At 46.5% G+C, this 17,466-nt stretch overlaps 1 protein-coding gene across 1 annotated transcript in view; it reads left to right on the plus strand.

Annotated features, from left to right (window-relative positions):
* LOC144786128 (uromodulin-like) overlaps positions 1-17,466 on the plus strand; it is a 649,354-nt gene that overhangs the window by 574,197 nt on the left and 57,691 nt on the right. The gene's annotated exons all lie outside the window — the stretch shown is intronic.

Raw genomic sequence — 17,466 nt, forward strand, 5'->3', positions numbered from 1 at the left:
ACTATCACTCAGTTTGTTATTTGTTACTTTTTGCTTTACATGGACTTCTCACCACTCTAGATTGCGTGTTCACTTTCCTTCCTTGAGGCTTGTAGTTCATCACAACCCATGAAGGCTGTAGAGGAAAGCAGTTGTTGATCTCTAGCTGGGATGACATAAAAGCGAAGAGTTTAATTCACAAACGTTTCAGGAGTAGGTTAGGAGAACGCAATACTTACCACATGAACTCAGCAGTAGGTCAGGAGTACTCCAAGAGTAGGCCTTTGGAATCTTAGTGTATTTGGCCAGTGTTCTGAAAATATTTTCATAAGAAGCTAAATCTAGCCATTTAGGTGTTCCAGGAATTTTCTACAAACCACAGAAACATTGTATTCAAATGACTGTGTAACCTAATTTAGATGTCAAGTTTGAGACTCACTGACAGAAAAATATATGTAAAATCAAATAGTACACCTGAAACTCAGAACAAAGCTTAGTTATATCAAATATAGCTCTTACAAGGTCCTGTCACAGTTTCACTGGCCTATTTTAAATACACATTATACACATTACCTGTAGGTTTCCCTTTGTCATCCGCAGTCTTCACCATGCAAGGATGGATCCCACCCAAGAGACAGGTAGTGTTCAATGCTGTACACATTACACAATAGCCATACAGAACACCAAACTAAGGTTTTTAGTATTAAAACCATTTTATCACTGCTACACCACACACCCTCTCCCGTCCTCTTCCCTTCCGGCATACCCCACTCTGAGGGGAAAATGTTCCTTTTTTCTGTTGTGAGAAGGTCATGGAGCATCTTAATTAAGTTAAGTGCTTATGCTTATCTTTTGTTTGTTTTAGGTTTTTAATTAGTGCTCATGAAATAAGCTCTAATTAATTACCAGGCGTTGCTCTCTTGCTGGTCCCGCTTTGCTTGCTGTAGCGGCAAGTGGAGCATCTGTCGGTTGAGCACGCAGCATCAGAGGGCCTTGTATCAGCAGGTGTCCTTCGGCAGACTGTTCTAGCTTTCAGAAAGCGGCTTACAGTCGAGGATGGTAATATTTGTTGGCTTTAGCTCAGCAGACCATTGTTGTTAATACCATGGATGGGAAGACAAGTGTCTCAAAGAGGCATTATATTGATGATGCTAAAGTTGGACCTTCCAGAATTGAATTATTCCTCTGCTGAACTGCAAGATGCTGTTGACAAGGCAGTGAGTATATCATTCCATGGTCATGGCAACAGCCTCATCTGGAGTGATACAGATAGGACCTGTTCACAAAGTTAAACTTACACGTGAGCAAATCTACTCATGTAAGATTACTCTCACACTTTGTTGAAAATGTACGACTTTAGGCTAGTCACCATTTACGGGAGTAAATTTACTACTCCATGTTGACTCCATCTCCTAAATTTAGAGGGTGAAGCCGAATTTCCAACTACAAAGTTACTACATTTTCACACAGAGGTGGAGATCTCCACCACCAGGCAAAGATCGCCATATGGTAAAGTATTGGAATTTCTTTTTAAAGTTTATTAGTACATTGGAATATTTAGAACTGAACTACAAAAAGCAGTTCAGCCAAGCCGAGGAGAGAATGGGGCCTAACGGGCTAGGGCGGTCAATCTCAAATGTAAGGAAGTGGGTTTGAGTCTTGGCAATGTCACTCAACATCCTGTGAATCTGGGCAAATCACTTAGTCTCCCTGTGCCTAACAAAAAATGAATGTGTCCTTGTGTAACATAACTGGTCCTTATATAACGCTACCTGATTTATTTATTCAAACATCATATTTTGAATTAATTTAAATGCATTTTATTATACTACTAGCAGCCCGTCCCGACGTTGTCCGGGTATAAATTGCTGCCGGCCAGTAGTATATTGTTTTGTAGGATTTCGTTTAGATAGCATTTCTTATCTGTGACAGGCCTGTGAAATGCTCCGATTCACAGTGCACTGCTGATGCACTTAAGAGTGCGCGTTCAGTAGTGTGTGAACTCGAGTTTCCCTACTTTATTTTTCCTTGCAATATTATATAGCGCGAACTCGACAACATGGCATGAGCACAATTTACATTACAGAAGAACACATTCATTTGTGGTAGGCACGGGGAGACAAAGCGATTTGCCTAGAATCACAGGATGTTGAGCTGATGCTGAGATTCGAACGTAGCTCCCCAGCTCTACAGTTCGCAATTCTAGAACTTGTGGCGGGAGGTGTGTCTAAAAGTGTATGTCGGTGCTGGCCATCAATGAGAGAGACCTGTGCTTTTTTCAAATGGGTGGTGAAAAAATATGAGTATGTTGCTGGAGATGTGGGCTGCCGTGCCACCAATGTACTTACCGGGGGAGGGTAAACACCCATTATTCCGCAACTTTCTTTCCGCATACCATCACTCCGCATACTTTCATTACGAAAGTACCATGACTCCGCAATGCCATTATAACGCATGGCATTACATTTTATATGCTTTTACCACGCATACATTTACAACGAAATTCGTTGTAAATGCATGAATGGTAAAAGCATGGTTTTTTTTAATGTTTGGATAAGGTAAGTATGGGTATAGGGGTATATGTTTTGGGGTACTGAGGTATATGTTTTGGGGTGTTTGGGTATTTTAAGGGTTCAGATATAGTTTTGGGTTATGGGGTACAGGGGTAGTTTTAGGGTTTAGCGATAGGTATGGGGTTTGGGGTACAGGGGTATTTTTAGGGTTTTGGGCTAGGTTTTGGTTTTGGGGTATAGGGGTATTTTTAGGGTTCAGGGGTAGGTTTGGGTTTTGGGGTACAGGGGTATTTTAGGGTTCAGGGGTAGGTTTGGGTTTTGGGGTACAGGGTTATTTTTAGGGTTCAGGGCTAGGTTTGGATTTTGGGGTACAGGGGTATTTTTAGGGTTCAGGGGTAGGTTTGGGTTTTGGGATACAGGGGTATTTTAAGGGTTCAGGGCTAGGTTTGGGTTTTGGGGTACAGGGATATTTTAGGGTTCAGGGGTAGGTTTGGGTTTTGGGGTACAGTGGTATTTTTAGGGTTCAGGGGTAGGTTTGGGTTTTGAGGTACAGGGGTATTTATAGGGTTCAGGGCTAGGTTTGGGTTTTGGGGTACAGGGGTATTTTTAGGGTTTATGGATAGGTTTGGGTTTTGGGGTACAGGGTATATTTATAAGGTTAAGATGGGTTAGTGTTTAAGGGTGTTGGTGTATTTTAAGGAGTAAGGGTGGGTTATGATTATGGGGTGCAGGGGTATTTAAAGGGAACAGGGTGGGATTTGCACACAATATGAGACATGGCATGAAGGGAGGAACGTACCACACACCCCCAGCGTTTGTCACGCCCCCAGCACACGCCCACAGCAGAACGCAGACACGCCCACAAGGGACTACTTTGCTGGCATGGTTCTTTTACCTTTTAACCCCATCGACGCTAATGACGAGCTCAGCTCGTCATGAGGCAAATTGGAGCTGCACCCATGACGAGCTGAGCTCGTCATGTTGCATTGGTTTTCGTTCCCTTCAGCGCATGGAGATGAACATCCACAGCATCGATGTGGTTAAATGTATATGGTGGGCGTCTGCATAGCCTATGTCCTTCTGCTGCAACTGCCCTTTCCAACGCTGTATTGGGTGTTGTGATTGGTGCTGTGGTTCCTGAGATTACCCCCTCAAAGGTTTGGGCTCTCTCTTTATTATATTAGTATGGATTCATAAAGTAAAGTAATGTTTGTAAATTTAAAATAGGTTAATATGTTTTAAAATAAAATACTACTTATTTTTTATTTATATATGCATTTTGTAACATTAAATCAAATGTATTTATATATCCTAAGGAATTTCATATTAAGACCCTTTGGCCAATATTTTTCTGTTGGAGTGTTTTGTAGTACCAGTGGTTGGCTACACGTAATACTGGACTTACTCCAGGTCTGAGCTGTCATACATTTATCATTACTTTGTTTTGTTTTTTAGCTGTAGTAACTATAGAAGTGGAGTTTGTAAATAGTAATGACTTACCATTCTGTGGGTGGATGCATGTCCCTCTCTAAACCCCTCCTTTGTCCACCTTTAACCCCTCCAATTTAGTAGTACGTATTTCCCATTTCCCAGCCATTTCTGTTTACTGTTGATATGTAGGAGTATGTGGACAGAGATCTCCACAGTCGTGGCAGAGATTTTCATTCGGAACAGATGGGATAATTGAAGACAGAGACATCGGCACATACAGTAATGAATAATATTTTGTGTATGGGAATAGTTCTATTTTAGTACTACTAAATTTACTACAAAGTGATACCTTGACCACTGGGTCAAGGCCAGCACTCTCCCCAGCAGCTCCGCCTGTCTACCGGTCTCCAGCCTCCAGTTCTGTGCCCTCCGTTCAGGGTTCGAGCCAGCAGCCCATCCCTGCGCCGCTGTTTCACTCCTGCAGTCTGCCCGTCAGAGGCCCCCCCTGTCCCTCCTCGTTCTCTTCGTGTGATTATATTCTGCTCCTGCTAATCTGTATTGTTGTATTTTTTCTGCTCACTTTAGTTTCTGTCAGTGTTAGTTGTAGTTTCTTGCTTATTTTGCTTCCCTGCGTGCTTGCGTAGTTTTCCCACTGCTGCTGCCCCTGTGGCCGCCCCGATCCAGCCTGCTCCTGCCCCCGACCTCTGCTCCTGCCCCCCTCCCCTTCATATGGCGACTGCTGGCGTCCCGAAGGCGTGCTTAAGGCAAGCCTGTCTGCGCCTGTCCACGCCTGGACCGTGCCCACCGCCAGACCCCAGGCCCCCGCGAGCACCACTACACCCGACACCGCTACGACGCCAACACCCTCTACACACTCAACGCCGGCCAATCCTCCACCTGCTTTCAGGCCACTCTGAAGCTCACCCATGGACCCTTCACCTGCCAAAACTGCAGCTACACCTGCCAGCGCACATTCTGCCCACCCCACCAAAGCAGACCACAGCCATCTCAGATGCATTCTACTCAACACACGCTCTGTCCACAAGCACGGCGTCGAACTCTGGGACCTGCTCGATTCATCCTCCCCAGACGTCGCCTTCCTGACGGAGACCTGGATGAACGTCTTGTCGGCGCACAACATAGCCATAGCCATCCCAGACAGCTAAAAAATCACCCGCAGGGACTGAGACAACAAACCAGGAGGAGGAATCGCCATCGTCCACAGGAACACCATCAGAACTTTGACTAGCACAGAAGATTCCATCAGAAGGGCAGAACAACTACACTTTCAGATCCATGTCGATCACAACACCACCCTCAGAGGAACCCTTGTCTACACACCGCCGGGTCCCCACCGCAGTTCAGAGACTCCATCACCGACCTCAGCAGCACGCACACCCTTGCCTCCACAGACTACCTACTCCTCGGAGACCTGAACTTCCACCTTGAGAACGCAAATGACAGCAACTCCACAACCTTGATCGACAATGTTGCCAAGCTCGGACTCAAACAGCTCATCATGACACCCACCCACTCCGCCGGACACACCCTTGACCCCATCTTCTCCGACAGCAAACATGTCACCTTCAGCCACACCACCGAACTCCACTGGACCGACCACCACTGCATCCACTTCTCCTTCGAGAAACACACTGCACACAACCAACCGCAACGAATCCCACACAGCAGCTGGAATAAAGTCACCCAAGAACAGCTCATCACCACCCTCGCCTGAGGCCCTCCATCCGAGCCCTCAGACACCAACACAGCAGCCCTCAACTTCAGACAATGGATCAACGACTGCGCCAACACTCTCACCCCGATAAGGAATCCCTCAAACAGGCGTACCGAAACGAGAGCCATCTGGTTCAACACCGACCTCCAGACTTCCAAGTAAACCTACCGAAGACTCGAGAAGCAGTGGTGCCACGACCAGATACTGGACAACCAGGCAACCCTCAAGAACGCCAGACACTAGCACCACCAACTCATCCAATCCGCCAAAATGACCTCCTTCAAGGAGCGCATTGACAACAACGCACACAACAGCAAAGAGCTCTTCACCATCATGAAGGAACTCGCCAACCCCAGCTCCTCCTCCAATGACATACTGCCGTCGCAAGAACTCTGTGACTCCCTGGCCGCCTTCTTCCACCGTAAGATGGCAGACATCCGCGACAGCTTCGACACCCGGACTCCGATGACAGACGCTGCCACTCCTGACTGAAACCCCCACCAACCACACCGACCTCCTGCTCTCCTGGAACAACATCAACGACGAAGACACCATCATAATTATGAACTCCATCCACTCCGGCTCACTTTCCGACCCCTGCCCCCACCACATCTTCAACAAAGCAAGCTCCATCATCGCACCTCAACTCTGGAAGATCATCAACAGCTCCTTCGACACACTACCTTCCCGGATATCTGGAAACACGCCGAGATCAACGCCCTACTCAAGAAACCCAAGGCGGACCCAAAGGACCTCAAGAACTTTTGACCCATCTCCCTGCTCCCGTTCCCGGCGAAAGGGATTGAGAAGACCGCCAACACACAACTGACCCTCTTCCTTGATTAGAACAACATCCTGGACTCCTCCCAATCCAGTTTCCAAAGCATTCACAGCACTGAAACCGCCCTCATCGCCGCCACCAACGACATAAGGGCCCTGCTGGACAACAGCAAAACCACGGCCCTCCTCCTCCTGGACCTCTCGGCCACCTTCGACACCGTCTGCCACCATACCTTGCACACACGCCTCCACGAGCAGGGATCTGCGACAAAACCCTGAACTGGATCACCTCCTTCCTCACTGGCAGAACCCAAAGAGTCCGCCTCCCCCCATTCCGATCCGAAGCCACCACGATCACCTGCGGCGTACCCCAAAGATCATCCCTCAGCCCGACCCTTTTCAACATCTACATGGCACCTCTCACCTACATCATCTGAGGGCACCACCTCAACATCATCTTGTACGCCGATGACACCCAGCTGATCCTCTCCATCACCAAGGATCCAGCCACCACCAAATCTAACCTCCACGAGGGAATGCAGGCCATCGAAGAGTGGATGAAGACCAGCCAACTGAAACTGAACTTTAACAAGACGGACGTCCTCATCCTTGGCTCCACCCCCTCCGCATGGGACGACTCCTGGTGTCCGGCTACTCTGGGAACTGCCCGACACCCACCAACCACGCTGGCAACCTGGGATTCATCCTGGATTCAACGCTCTCTATGACCCAGCAAGTCAACGCGGTCTCCTCCTCCTGCTTCAACACCCTCCGCATGCTCCGCAACATCTACAGATGGATCCCCACCGAAACCGGAAGGACAGTCATCCAAGCCCTCGTCAGCAGCAGGCTGGACTACGGCAACGCCCTCTATGCGGGAACCAAGGCCAAACTCCAGAAAATACTTCAACGCATACAAAACACCTCTGCACGCCTCATCCTCGGAATCCCTCGCCACACCCACTTCACCGCCCACCTGAGAGTCCTGCACTGGCTCCCGGTCAACAAGAGGGTCACCTTCAAGCTCCTCGCCCACGGTCACAAAGCACTCCACAACACCGGACCTGCTTACCTCAACAAACGACTCACCTTCTACACCCCAAACCGCCAGCTTCGCTCTGCTGACCTCGCCCTAGCCACCATCCCACGCCTCCGCCGAACGACGGCAGTTCATTCTCCCACCTCGCCGCCAAGGCATGGAACACCCTCCCCACCCCCCTGCGAAAGACCAATGACCTGCTGACCTTCAGGAGACGTCTCAAGACCTGGCTGTTTGATCAGTAGCTGCTTCTCCCCCAACCCCCCTCCCCTCAACTGCCTTGAGACCCTCACTGGTGAGTAGCGTGCTTTACACATGTTTGATTGATTGATTGAAAATGCAGTTTATGAATAGGTCGATATGAGTCTGAGCCTCATAGGGCAAAAGTGTCTCAAGATGTCCAATTGCCTGGGGTTATTGCCCAAGTTAAAGAGCGCCTGGGCTTTCAGGTTCTAGAAGTTGTAGCATGTCCTATAGACATATTTATTTCCTCCTTCCTGTGTGTGAGAGTATGGATTATTAATTGAAGTGGCTGGTAGTCCTTTCAAGCAATAATGGCACAATATTGCACAAAGTCTATTTTGGTTTCATCAGCAAATGTTTATTTTGGCATAAAGCCATTAAAGAACAGATAAAAAAGACAATTCAAATTGATACCAAACATTCTAAGTTACATATACATAAAAACAATCACTAAAAAAGTAATCTAAAATGCATTAAGATATACCAACTGTCAGACAGGTATGTTTCTGTAAGGAGGACTTTAAACATCATGTAAAAGATTGTTCAAAAGATAGGTAACGTGCCGAGTTAACCCCACATTCATAAAGTGCAAATTTCACAGGAAAACGGGGCACAACGTTTTATGACCATGAGAATTAACAGTTAGTGATATGCTGCCTAAGTCTCTATGTCACCTGATTTGGTTGATGGGGAACTCATTTTCTCCCTGAGTCACCACATAGAATAAGGAACCTAGAAGCAGCAAAAACTATACATTGGTCCTAGATTGCAACAAAACTGGAATTATCCATTTGGCCCTGACCTTCTTATAGGCTGACAAAAGAAAAAGACATGTACCTTTGATTCAGGCGAGGTTCCACAGGGCATCATTGCTCTATTGTTCTTGTCGTGCGGGACCAGCAGGCTTTGAATGTATGCAGTGGCAGGGTCCCAAATCTAAATTGTATGAATAGCTTCAAAGCCAGTGCATGTTGGATCTCGCCGAGATGCTGCTCTGCTTTATAATCTTCCTTCTTCAGGAGGAAGGTATCTGTCAGGGAGCCCAAAAGAGTCCTATTAAAACAAAACTCAATTTAAGCTCTGTGAAGGATCTCTTTAGAGCCACCTTAGAAATAGGAAAGGAAGCCCCCTTGGGTCCTCCCATAATCTTTAATTTCCCATTATCCTCAAGGTATCTCTAACATACTTTAGCCAGGGAAGAGCGCTAGGCCCCCAAAAGACTAAATACTTCCTTCAACCCTTGCTGATAGGAGTGTAGCTTTAGGGCAGCCCATATCATTCTCCAGTATAGGATTGGTTTAAAACCGGACCCACCTGAGACTGGTCTTAGCTCCACATACAACGCAGTGGTGGCAGCCACCTATCTCAAGTGGTAGGGTTATCGCGTGGTGGGGTGGAGAAAAAATATGAAAGTAAAAAACAAAAAGACTCGCTGCTTCTCTGGTCGGACGGTAAGGGTATGGGCCCTCAGGGCACAGGCTCCACACCCAATCCAGACGCTGCTGAGGAGTACTGGGATTGGTCTGAGTTGCCTAGTTTGCTGCTGCTCAGACAGTGCATTGGAGCATGTGGGTTTTTTCTAACCAGGCTGTAAAATGCAGCTGGGTTGAAGAACTATAAGTGTGGATGTGTGTTTGGCCGGCCGGCCGAACACACATGTGCACTTATAAGTGCACACTAATCCTCCTCCATAACATGCCGGCCCCATTCTATACTTATTGATGGGCTCAGACAGACAGCATAAATAAAATGATAATAGCATTGTGTTATTATCATTTTATTTTTCATCTGCTGGTGCGGGCTTTGGGGTGATGCTCATCAGCCATTATGCTTCAGCCACCCCTGATACAACCTGACGGAAATAGTATAGTACTAACCGGGAGGTCTAGGAGCTGCTGCAGGAATCGGCTCTCTGAGATCACAAGGGCAATTGAATCCTTGTGGCCCCATAACTGAGTCCTATACAGAGCATCACCCAGGGTTTGGTGTTCATAAACCTTACTTACCCGCAAGATAGGTCTGGAGTAGGAGCCCCTCTGAGCTTTTGAAAGTCCCCCATGTGATCTCATTTAAATCCACATCTTGAGATGTGTGTGGTCCACTCCAAGTGCTCAGTGAGGGGGATCCCAAGGTATTCAATTGTTTGCACCCGCTCAAGAGGTTTAGCCTTCAGTGTGGGGTTTGATCTAGTATTAAGACGGGGTGAAGCACCATATATTTTGTTTTTGCTGCATTGATTTCTTAGCCCCTCAGTATACAGAAACTATTGAATTTATCTAGAATGTTCTTTAGCCCCATAAGGGATTTGTACAAGAGGAGCGCATCGTCTACAAACATTAGGGTGGGGACCTTCATATTAGCTAACTAGCAGCCCGTCCCAACCTTGTCCGGGTGAAATAGGCTTCCCCGACCCCCGCCCGCCCCGACATTGTGCAGCAGCCCGGGCCCCTGCCAGGCCTGTCCCCCGCCTGCCCCGACCCCTGCCTGCCCCGACCCCCGCCTGCCCCGACATGGGTCCCCTTACCTGAGCCGCTCCTCCCACCTGTCTGCTGCTCGGACCGCCGCTGGCCTGACCGCTGCTCCTCACGTCACCGCTCCTCTCCCGCGCCATGTCCGCTGCTCCCTTACCTCAGCCGCCGCTCCTCCAGCCTGTCCGCTGCTCGCACCGCTGCTGGCCTGTCCGCTGCTCCTCACGTCACCGCTCCTACCCCGCGCCATGTCCGCCGCTCCTCGTCGCGCTCCTGGACGCCGCTCCTCCCCGCGCTCCTGACGTGAGCACGCACGTCGCTGCCGGCGCTACTTCAGAGGGACTACTTTTTTTTTACTGTCAATTTTTTAAATCACGTTTTGTTTTTTAATTTATATAGCCTATAACCATCTACACACCCTGACGATTCCAACGGTGTATCAGGTGTGTGGATTGGCGCTGTGGTTCCCGAGTTTACCCGCCTCAAAGGCTGAAAGTTCTTCCTTTATTATAGTAGTATATATATATATATATATATATATATATATATATATATATATATATATATATATATATATATATATATATATATATATATATATATATATATTATGACTGTTAATTGTGAACAATAAGGAAAATCACACAATTGAAGAGGAGTTCGTGCTCTCTTGTTTTCTTCACGAGGAAGTGAACGAGTGTACCGCTATCGAGTCTTTATATATATTTCCCAAAGCAAAGTGGTCATAGCGGCGCGCACTATTTGCTGGTGCAAGCGTTGAGATATGACCAGTATCCCAGAGTATTTTCAAACAAAAAGAAGGATGCTGCACTCCCGGAAGCTCATATTATCATGTTCTTTAATGAGAAAACAGCATTGCACAAACATCATTGCCTTTTAGCCATTGCGGCCTTGTTCACCGTAGTCTGTTTTCAGTTAGAAGTGTGTGCTACTGTCTTTTATACTCTCAGGGGCATTCTGGGTCTCGTGATTTTTTTATATTATATTGTTATTTCACCGTGTTGCAATTACTAATATGAAAAGAAGTATTTCACTTTATTTCCTTTTGTTTTTCCTTTCTTGAGGCAACAGAACTGTTGCATTTATAATTCTTACATAAATCGAGTGCACACATAAATCCAACTTGCCAACTGCTAATATTTTGAATAGTTCAATGTGTATGCACCTCTTTCACATTTAGTTATTTTCACATCCATCATTTCGTTTGTTGCAGCCCTTGATTGTGCTTTCAAAATTATGGCGTTTCAAAACAATCCCAGTCACTTACTTTTAGCACTTCGGAATGCACTGTTATTGAAGTCCCACAAAGAGTTTCCAGACCCTGCTCTCTGATTTTTCATTCAGATTCAGGGTTGCATCGGTATGAGAGGCATATTTTTCAAATGGACACACACTCACATCTCCATGAGACTGTCCATGTTCAGGAGAGTTTCACAAGGCACCATAGAAGTCCAAGGTCAATCCAGGCTGCAATAGTCTTCAAATGTGTCGTACATCAGGTGCAGGGAATTTGTATTCCCATTCCACTCTCTAGCTGTTTTCGATCTTCACATTTTTCCTCTCATGCCGGGCGCTGCCACTTAAGTTTAATTCAAAAGCAAAGTGGTCATAGCGGCACGCACTATCTGCGTTTGAAGACCTCTGACATAACTGCTAGCAGTAACTGAAGAATCAGAACACCAAGGGCCGGTGTCTGGCACAATGACGTAGGTCTGCGTTGTACAAAGAGAAGGGAAATCCCGAGAGAAAGTCTCTCTTTTCAAAGGATTTCCCTTCCCCTACAACGCTTACCTAACGTCATGCCTTAATGAGTGCAAAGAGAGCATGCACGCGTAGGCTGAACCGAAACAGCAACGAAAAAAAACCGGGACATTTCTATGTTTCACCCGGACACTATTTAAAAACCCGGACATTTCCTTAACTTGGAGAAAAGTGTCGTGGACCGTCCGGGGAAAACCTTGACGTCTGGTCACCCTAACTATACGACATGAAGCCCTAATCAATAACCGTGTCCGCCCGGTCCGCTGCTCCTCACTGGATGCTCGTCACCGCTCCTCCCCCGCGCCATGTCCTGACGTGAGCACGCAGGACACGGCCGGCGCTACTTCTCAGGGACAATTTTTTTTTTATGTAATTTTTTTTAAATATAACGTATTTTTTACTTTATATAGCCTATGTCCATCTGCACACCCTGAGGATTACAGAGATGTATCGGGTGTGTGGATTGGCGCTGTGGTTCTCGAGTTTACCCGCCTCAAAGGTGCAAAGTTCTTCCTTTATAATAGTAGCATAGATCTTGTGGCATCACTATCATATTTGGTGGTGTATCAAATCATTGATATAGATTGTGAGAATGGTTGGGGAAACAACACAGGCTTGTCTTAATCCCCTCTTGACAGGAAAAGTTTTGATCACTACTCCCAGTCAACCCCATCTAACTTGGACAAAGTTGTGTTCATGAAGCCTTATGATCATGCCTAGGGAATAGTTAGGGATCCCCATATTGGCTAACACTTGCCAGAGCGTGGACCTGGGCACCCAAATTAAAGGCAGTTCATAGGTCCACAAGCACCACATATAACTGCTGCCCTAAAGGGCTGCAGTTTTCCAGTATGACAGCTGAAGCCTAAACACTTGGTCGATGGAGGAGGTGCAGTCATGAAAGCCAGCTTGTTATGGAATGAGTATGACATTAGCCTCCATCCAATCCTGTAGTCTATCTAGAATGATTCTGCTGAGCAGTTTAGAGAGGGAAGCCCTTTTTGTAGATTGGTATCAATTCAGCCCCAGCACATGATGGGGGACTGGGTGGCCCATTCATAATGGCGTTAAAGTATAGCGTAAAACATGGGCCCCAGACATCCATCTCAGCAAGAAACAAGTCTCCCGAGGATCTTGACCATCCCTGATGCCTTGTTAGGAATTGTCTTCTTTTTTGCTGAGCCCACTTCCTGGTTCGTGATGATTGGATATTCTATGCTTCCAGTCCCTTCACCAGACCCTAGGTCGAGGGAACACATCTCTGCTGGGATAGAGGCACAGTCTCCTGCCGGCACAGAATATAAGCCAGTAAAGTATTCTATCTAAATGAAAGCAACAATTTGTTGCCAATGGAGCAAAAACCCTCCTTTTACCCTGTGGCTACTAGATTCCAAGCGGTGCGGTATTCACCCTCTTTTGCAGAAGCTAAAAGCCCTCCCCTAGTTCCTTGATCCCATTTCTTTTTTGCTTCAGAAATGACTTTTTTGTAAGCCACCCTCCTAACCGTAACCATCCCTTTCTCTTGCTGCTTAATAGTAGCGATTAGGGCAAACTTTGCATTCATGCAAGATTGGTTAAACCAGGAGGGAGGACTTCTCTTGCTTCTTGCAGATGTAGCTTCAATTAACAAATTATTCTTGAAGCCCTTAGACATTCACTCATGTAATTCCCCAATCTTCTGTAATGACTCACTTTGAGCTCAGACCAAATCCATTCTCAGCAGGTTCCAAAGGATAGCCTCCAATAGTTTGTACGTTTGATCCAACCAGATCTTGTGAGTATATCATGGTTCTCTATTTTACTCTGCACCTCTTAGAAGATAATTGGATCCTACTTTCAAGGGGGTCAGATGAGTGTCTGACCCCCTGTCATCTGGGAGCTCTAGGATAAGGACTAAGGACCAAGGCTTTGTGGTCGCTGTCGTGCCTAAGTGTGACTGCCATATAAAAAGGACATGGCCAAAGTCCTACATCTATCAGTGTATAATCTATATACCTGGTACTATGAATGTGGTTAAAAGTGCGCTTCCCATCTTTATCAGAGGAGGGTCTTCCATTACATGTGCTAATGCAATGTTTTAGAACTAACATGTTAAACTGTAGGGCTGGGGGGACCTTTTTCTACTAGGGGGGTTGTTAATTCGGAAATGGACCATTCTCTATCATCCTCCTACGTGAGATCATTAGTACAATTTTCCAATGGCTGAAATTGGCAATTAAAATACCCACCCACAATTTTGAATACTCTTTCTGGTAGAGAGGCTAGGTGTGTTGACACTACAACAGTTGGAGATTCACATTTATTCCAAACAGGTAAAAGATAAACATTGAAACGTATATGACTATAGAGGGGAGAATGTTAAACGTATGCATAAGATATCATCGAAGGCGCTCACGATCTCATTAATAACACACCCAAGGGTGGCACTGACCCAAGTCATAAGTCCCCCTGGTGATCTGCCCATACCCTGTAAAATTGCTTTGTTACTATAGTTAGCATATCCCACATGATGGGGCTGCATGTTTAGCCATGTCTCTTGGAAGAGACAGGGGGTGTGCAGATCTATCTACTCGGATGAGGAATACTGTCCTCCAAATTGCAGGAAAGATAGGACAGGTCTCTGGAGAGCCACAGAACCACCACCTGTGTTGCTGAACCTCGGGAAGTCCTTAGGACGACAGGAGCAGCAGACCGATCAGCTTTGTTGTGGTGCCTGCTGATGCAAAGGAGAGACTCCTTCACTCTAAGGGAGATTTCTTCAGATGCCCTTGATGCCCACGGGTCTTCTGGAGAACCTGAGCAAAGCACATACACAGACAAGTCAGAAGACTTTTAGAACATCAAGACCAGGAGCAGTAAGAGTCTTCTTTGATGCAGTATCAGTTCCAGGTGCAGACCAATGAAGTCCAATTGTCCAGATGGTCGAAGAGTGTCTTGGTTTCAAAGGAGAATCTTGTTCTATGATGAATCTGAGGACCCCCCACAGGGGAGCCCTTAAATGCCCAAGAAAAGGGTTAGAACAACTCTGAGATCCCTCTCACATGAGGGGCATGACACAGGGAAGTAATTGTCCAGTTTTGCTGCAGAGTGGGAACCAAGGGTTCCTGAACTGGCTCAAACCAGAGAATGTAAGGAGGGCACAACTAGTGCCCTTCAATGCATTCTGGTGGCGCTGGAAAGCAACCCCACCCCAGCCCAATATACTAAGTCCTGTGTGGGAAGTGGTCATACTGGCCTGTGACAAGAAACCGATTGTTCTATCCTGCCCAGCCCGAACTCAGCTCAGCAGCAGGAGGGCAGAATTGTGTCTGTGGTCAGCAGCAGCACTAACTTGCTGGCAGACCCTGAAGGGCTGTAACCAGAAGTACAGTGGGTTCCTCTGAGGAGCCCCTCAGTCAATGGGATCATACCTCAAATACTGGAAACAGTGCTGTGGTATGATTCCAACATGTTTGATACCAAACATGACAGGTTCAGTGCAGCCATTATTAACTTTAGTTAGACATTTCTTAATGACTGGTGTTCACTATGTGCCTTAAAATGGCTGACTGCACTCACAAACCCTGGAGAATCGACTCTGGGGTTGTAGGTGTGTCCTGCTCATGCAGGGGCACACTCACACCTATAACCAAGCACCCTGCTCTTAGGACAGATAGGCCTTCCAAAGGGGTGACTTTTATGTTTTAAGTTCAGTGACCTCAGATATAAGGAAACTTATTTCTCTTCCAGGGGATACTCATCAATAGTCATAAGCGCTGAATAGTCACTGCCAACGTGCGGGGACCTTGAAGCACATAAAACATATATATTATATATACATTTAAAAGTACGAAGTACTCTAACGCATACATATATATGTATCAGTACTTGTCCATCCAGGGCATTATGTTTCTTTTGTTGTACATTGAATTTCTGTGTCAACTGTTAATTTAGCAGATTTATGCTATGAATTATTTTACTGTGATACATATTACTTGAATGTTTAGTAATGGCCGACACCTTAGTAAACCTTGTTTGGTGTCCTTTGTTTATGTTTGTGGCCAAAAGGTGTGTGGTGTTTGTTGTAAATACTGGCCACATCACGGCGACGATCCATATTGAAAAAGGCAGCAAGCCGAAACGCGTCTTTGAGATGCATATGTAACCTACATTAAATCTATGGCTACAGCGTTCCTGCGAGTGCTTTGCATTTTTGTGCGATTGAGCTTTGGATTAAAGTCCACGCGGAGTCTGTCCCCGCGTTTTACAGTACCCAGTCGAGAGTGAAGGGAGGAATGGCGGATAAGTGAGCTGTGAATTTTTATCCTCTTCACCGCCGAGCGAGCGATTCTTCGCTTTGAAGTTGCAACATTGTGTCACTGCGGCACACTCTGAAACGACATCCAAATACGGAAGGATTGCTTTCCTACAAAGAGTGACACTTAAGGAACCACGAAGGGCAGCGGGAACGTTCAAACGCTCGAATGCTGCAATTTAATAGAAGTAAACTCGGCAGACTGAAGGAACGGAACGCATCTGGATCGAGCAAGTGTGCTCAATTTGATTATGTTCAATGAGGATGAGCGCCAGGAGGCGGCTACTGAAACGTTTCGAGGAAGCAACAGAAGTACACAGAGACACGCAGAGCAAGGCGGGGGGGCCGTGCTAGCTCTGGATTAAATCTACTAAAGGAGCAATTTGTGAAACTCGAACGGCTCCACGAGCGTGAGACCCGCAAACGGTGGGAGGCAACCTTCCTACAGAATTATGTAGAGGTAGAACGAGTGCCTCGGGGACTTGTAATTTATACAGTCCCAGTTTATGAGAACCCGAACCCATTGCTGCTGAAAGAATGGGCAGAACACACTGCAGCATCATCAAGGGTAATGCTCCAGATCCTTATTAAATTTGCATGGAGTGACAGAGAACAAGCACTCAAGGATATTGAGGAGCTGGAAACACTAATTGCGGGCAACACTGATCAGCAAAACTAGGAGTCACTACGGGAGGCTATGAAAAAACGCCTTGCAACCTATGAACAAAAAATAAGACAAAGAAAGCAGGACAAATTCGAAAGGGACGAAAGGGATTATCAACAAGGTCGCATATTGACCTTTGCTAAAAGATACAATCAGCCAAGAAAGCAGCTGCTGAGAAATAAAGCGAAGACAACAGCTGAATGACAGGAAACTTCTGAGTCTGAAGCCACTGATGTAGAACAGAGTGAAGAAGAAAGAGAGGGGGGAGCTTCAGGCAGGTCACAACCGGCAACCTCTTTTGGAAAAGGGGGGTGGTGATGGACAGAGTGTCTGAATGATGCAGAATACTCTTACCAAGTCAAGAGATCATGGTTTTAATCCATCACCATTTTTTAGCTCAATGCACCATCCCAGCTCAGAACCTGGCTATATGCAAATTAGTCTGTTCCTGTCCCAGTGCATGATGGGAACAGGGCAAACCAAACTACCCAGCCAATTCTTATACTGGGAAGGAAACAAGCTTCCGGGGACCGGTTTC

The sequence above is a fragment of the Lissotriton helveticus genome, chromosome 10, assembly GCF_964261635.1.
Source record: "Lissotriton helveticus chromosome 10, aLisHel1.1, whole genome shotgun sequence".
Classification (NCBI taxonomy): Eukaryota; Metazoa; Chordata; class Amphibia; order Caudata; family Salamandridae; genus Lissotriton; species Lissotriton helveticus.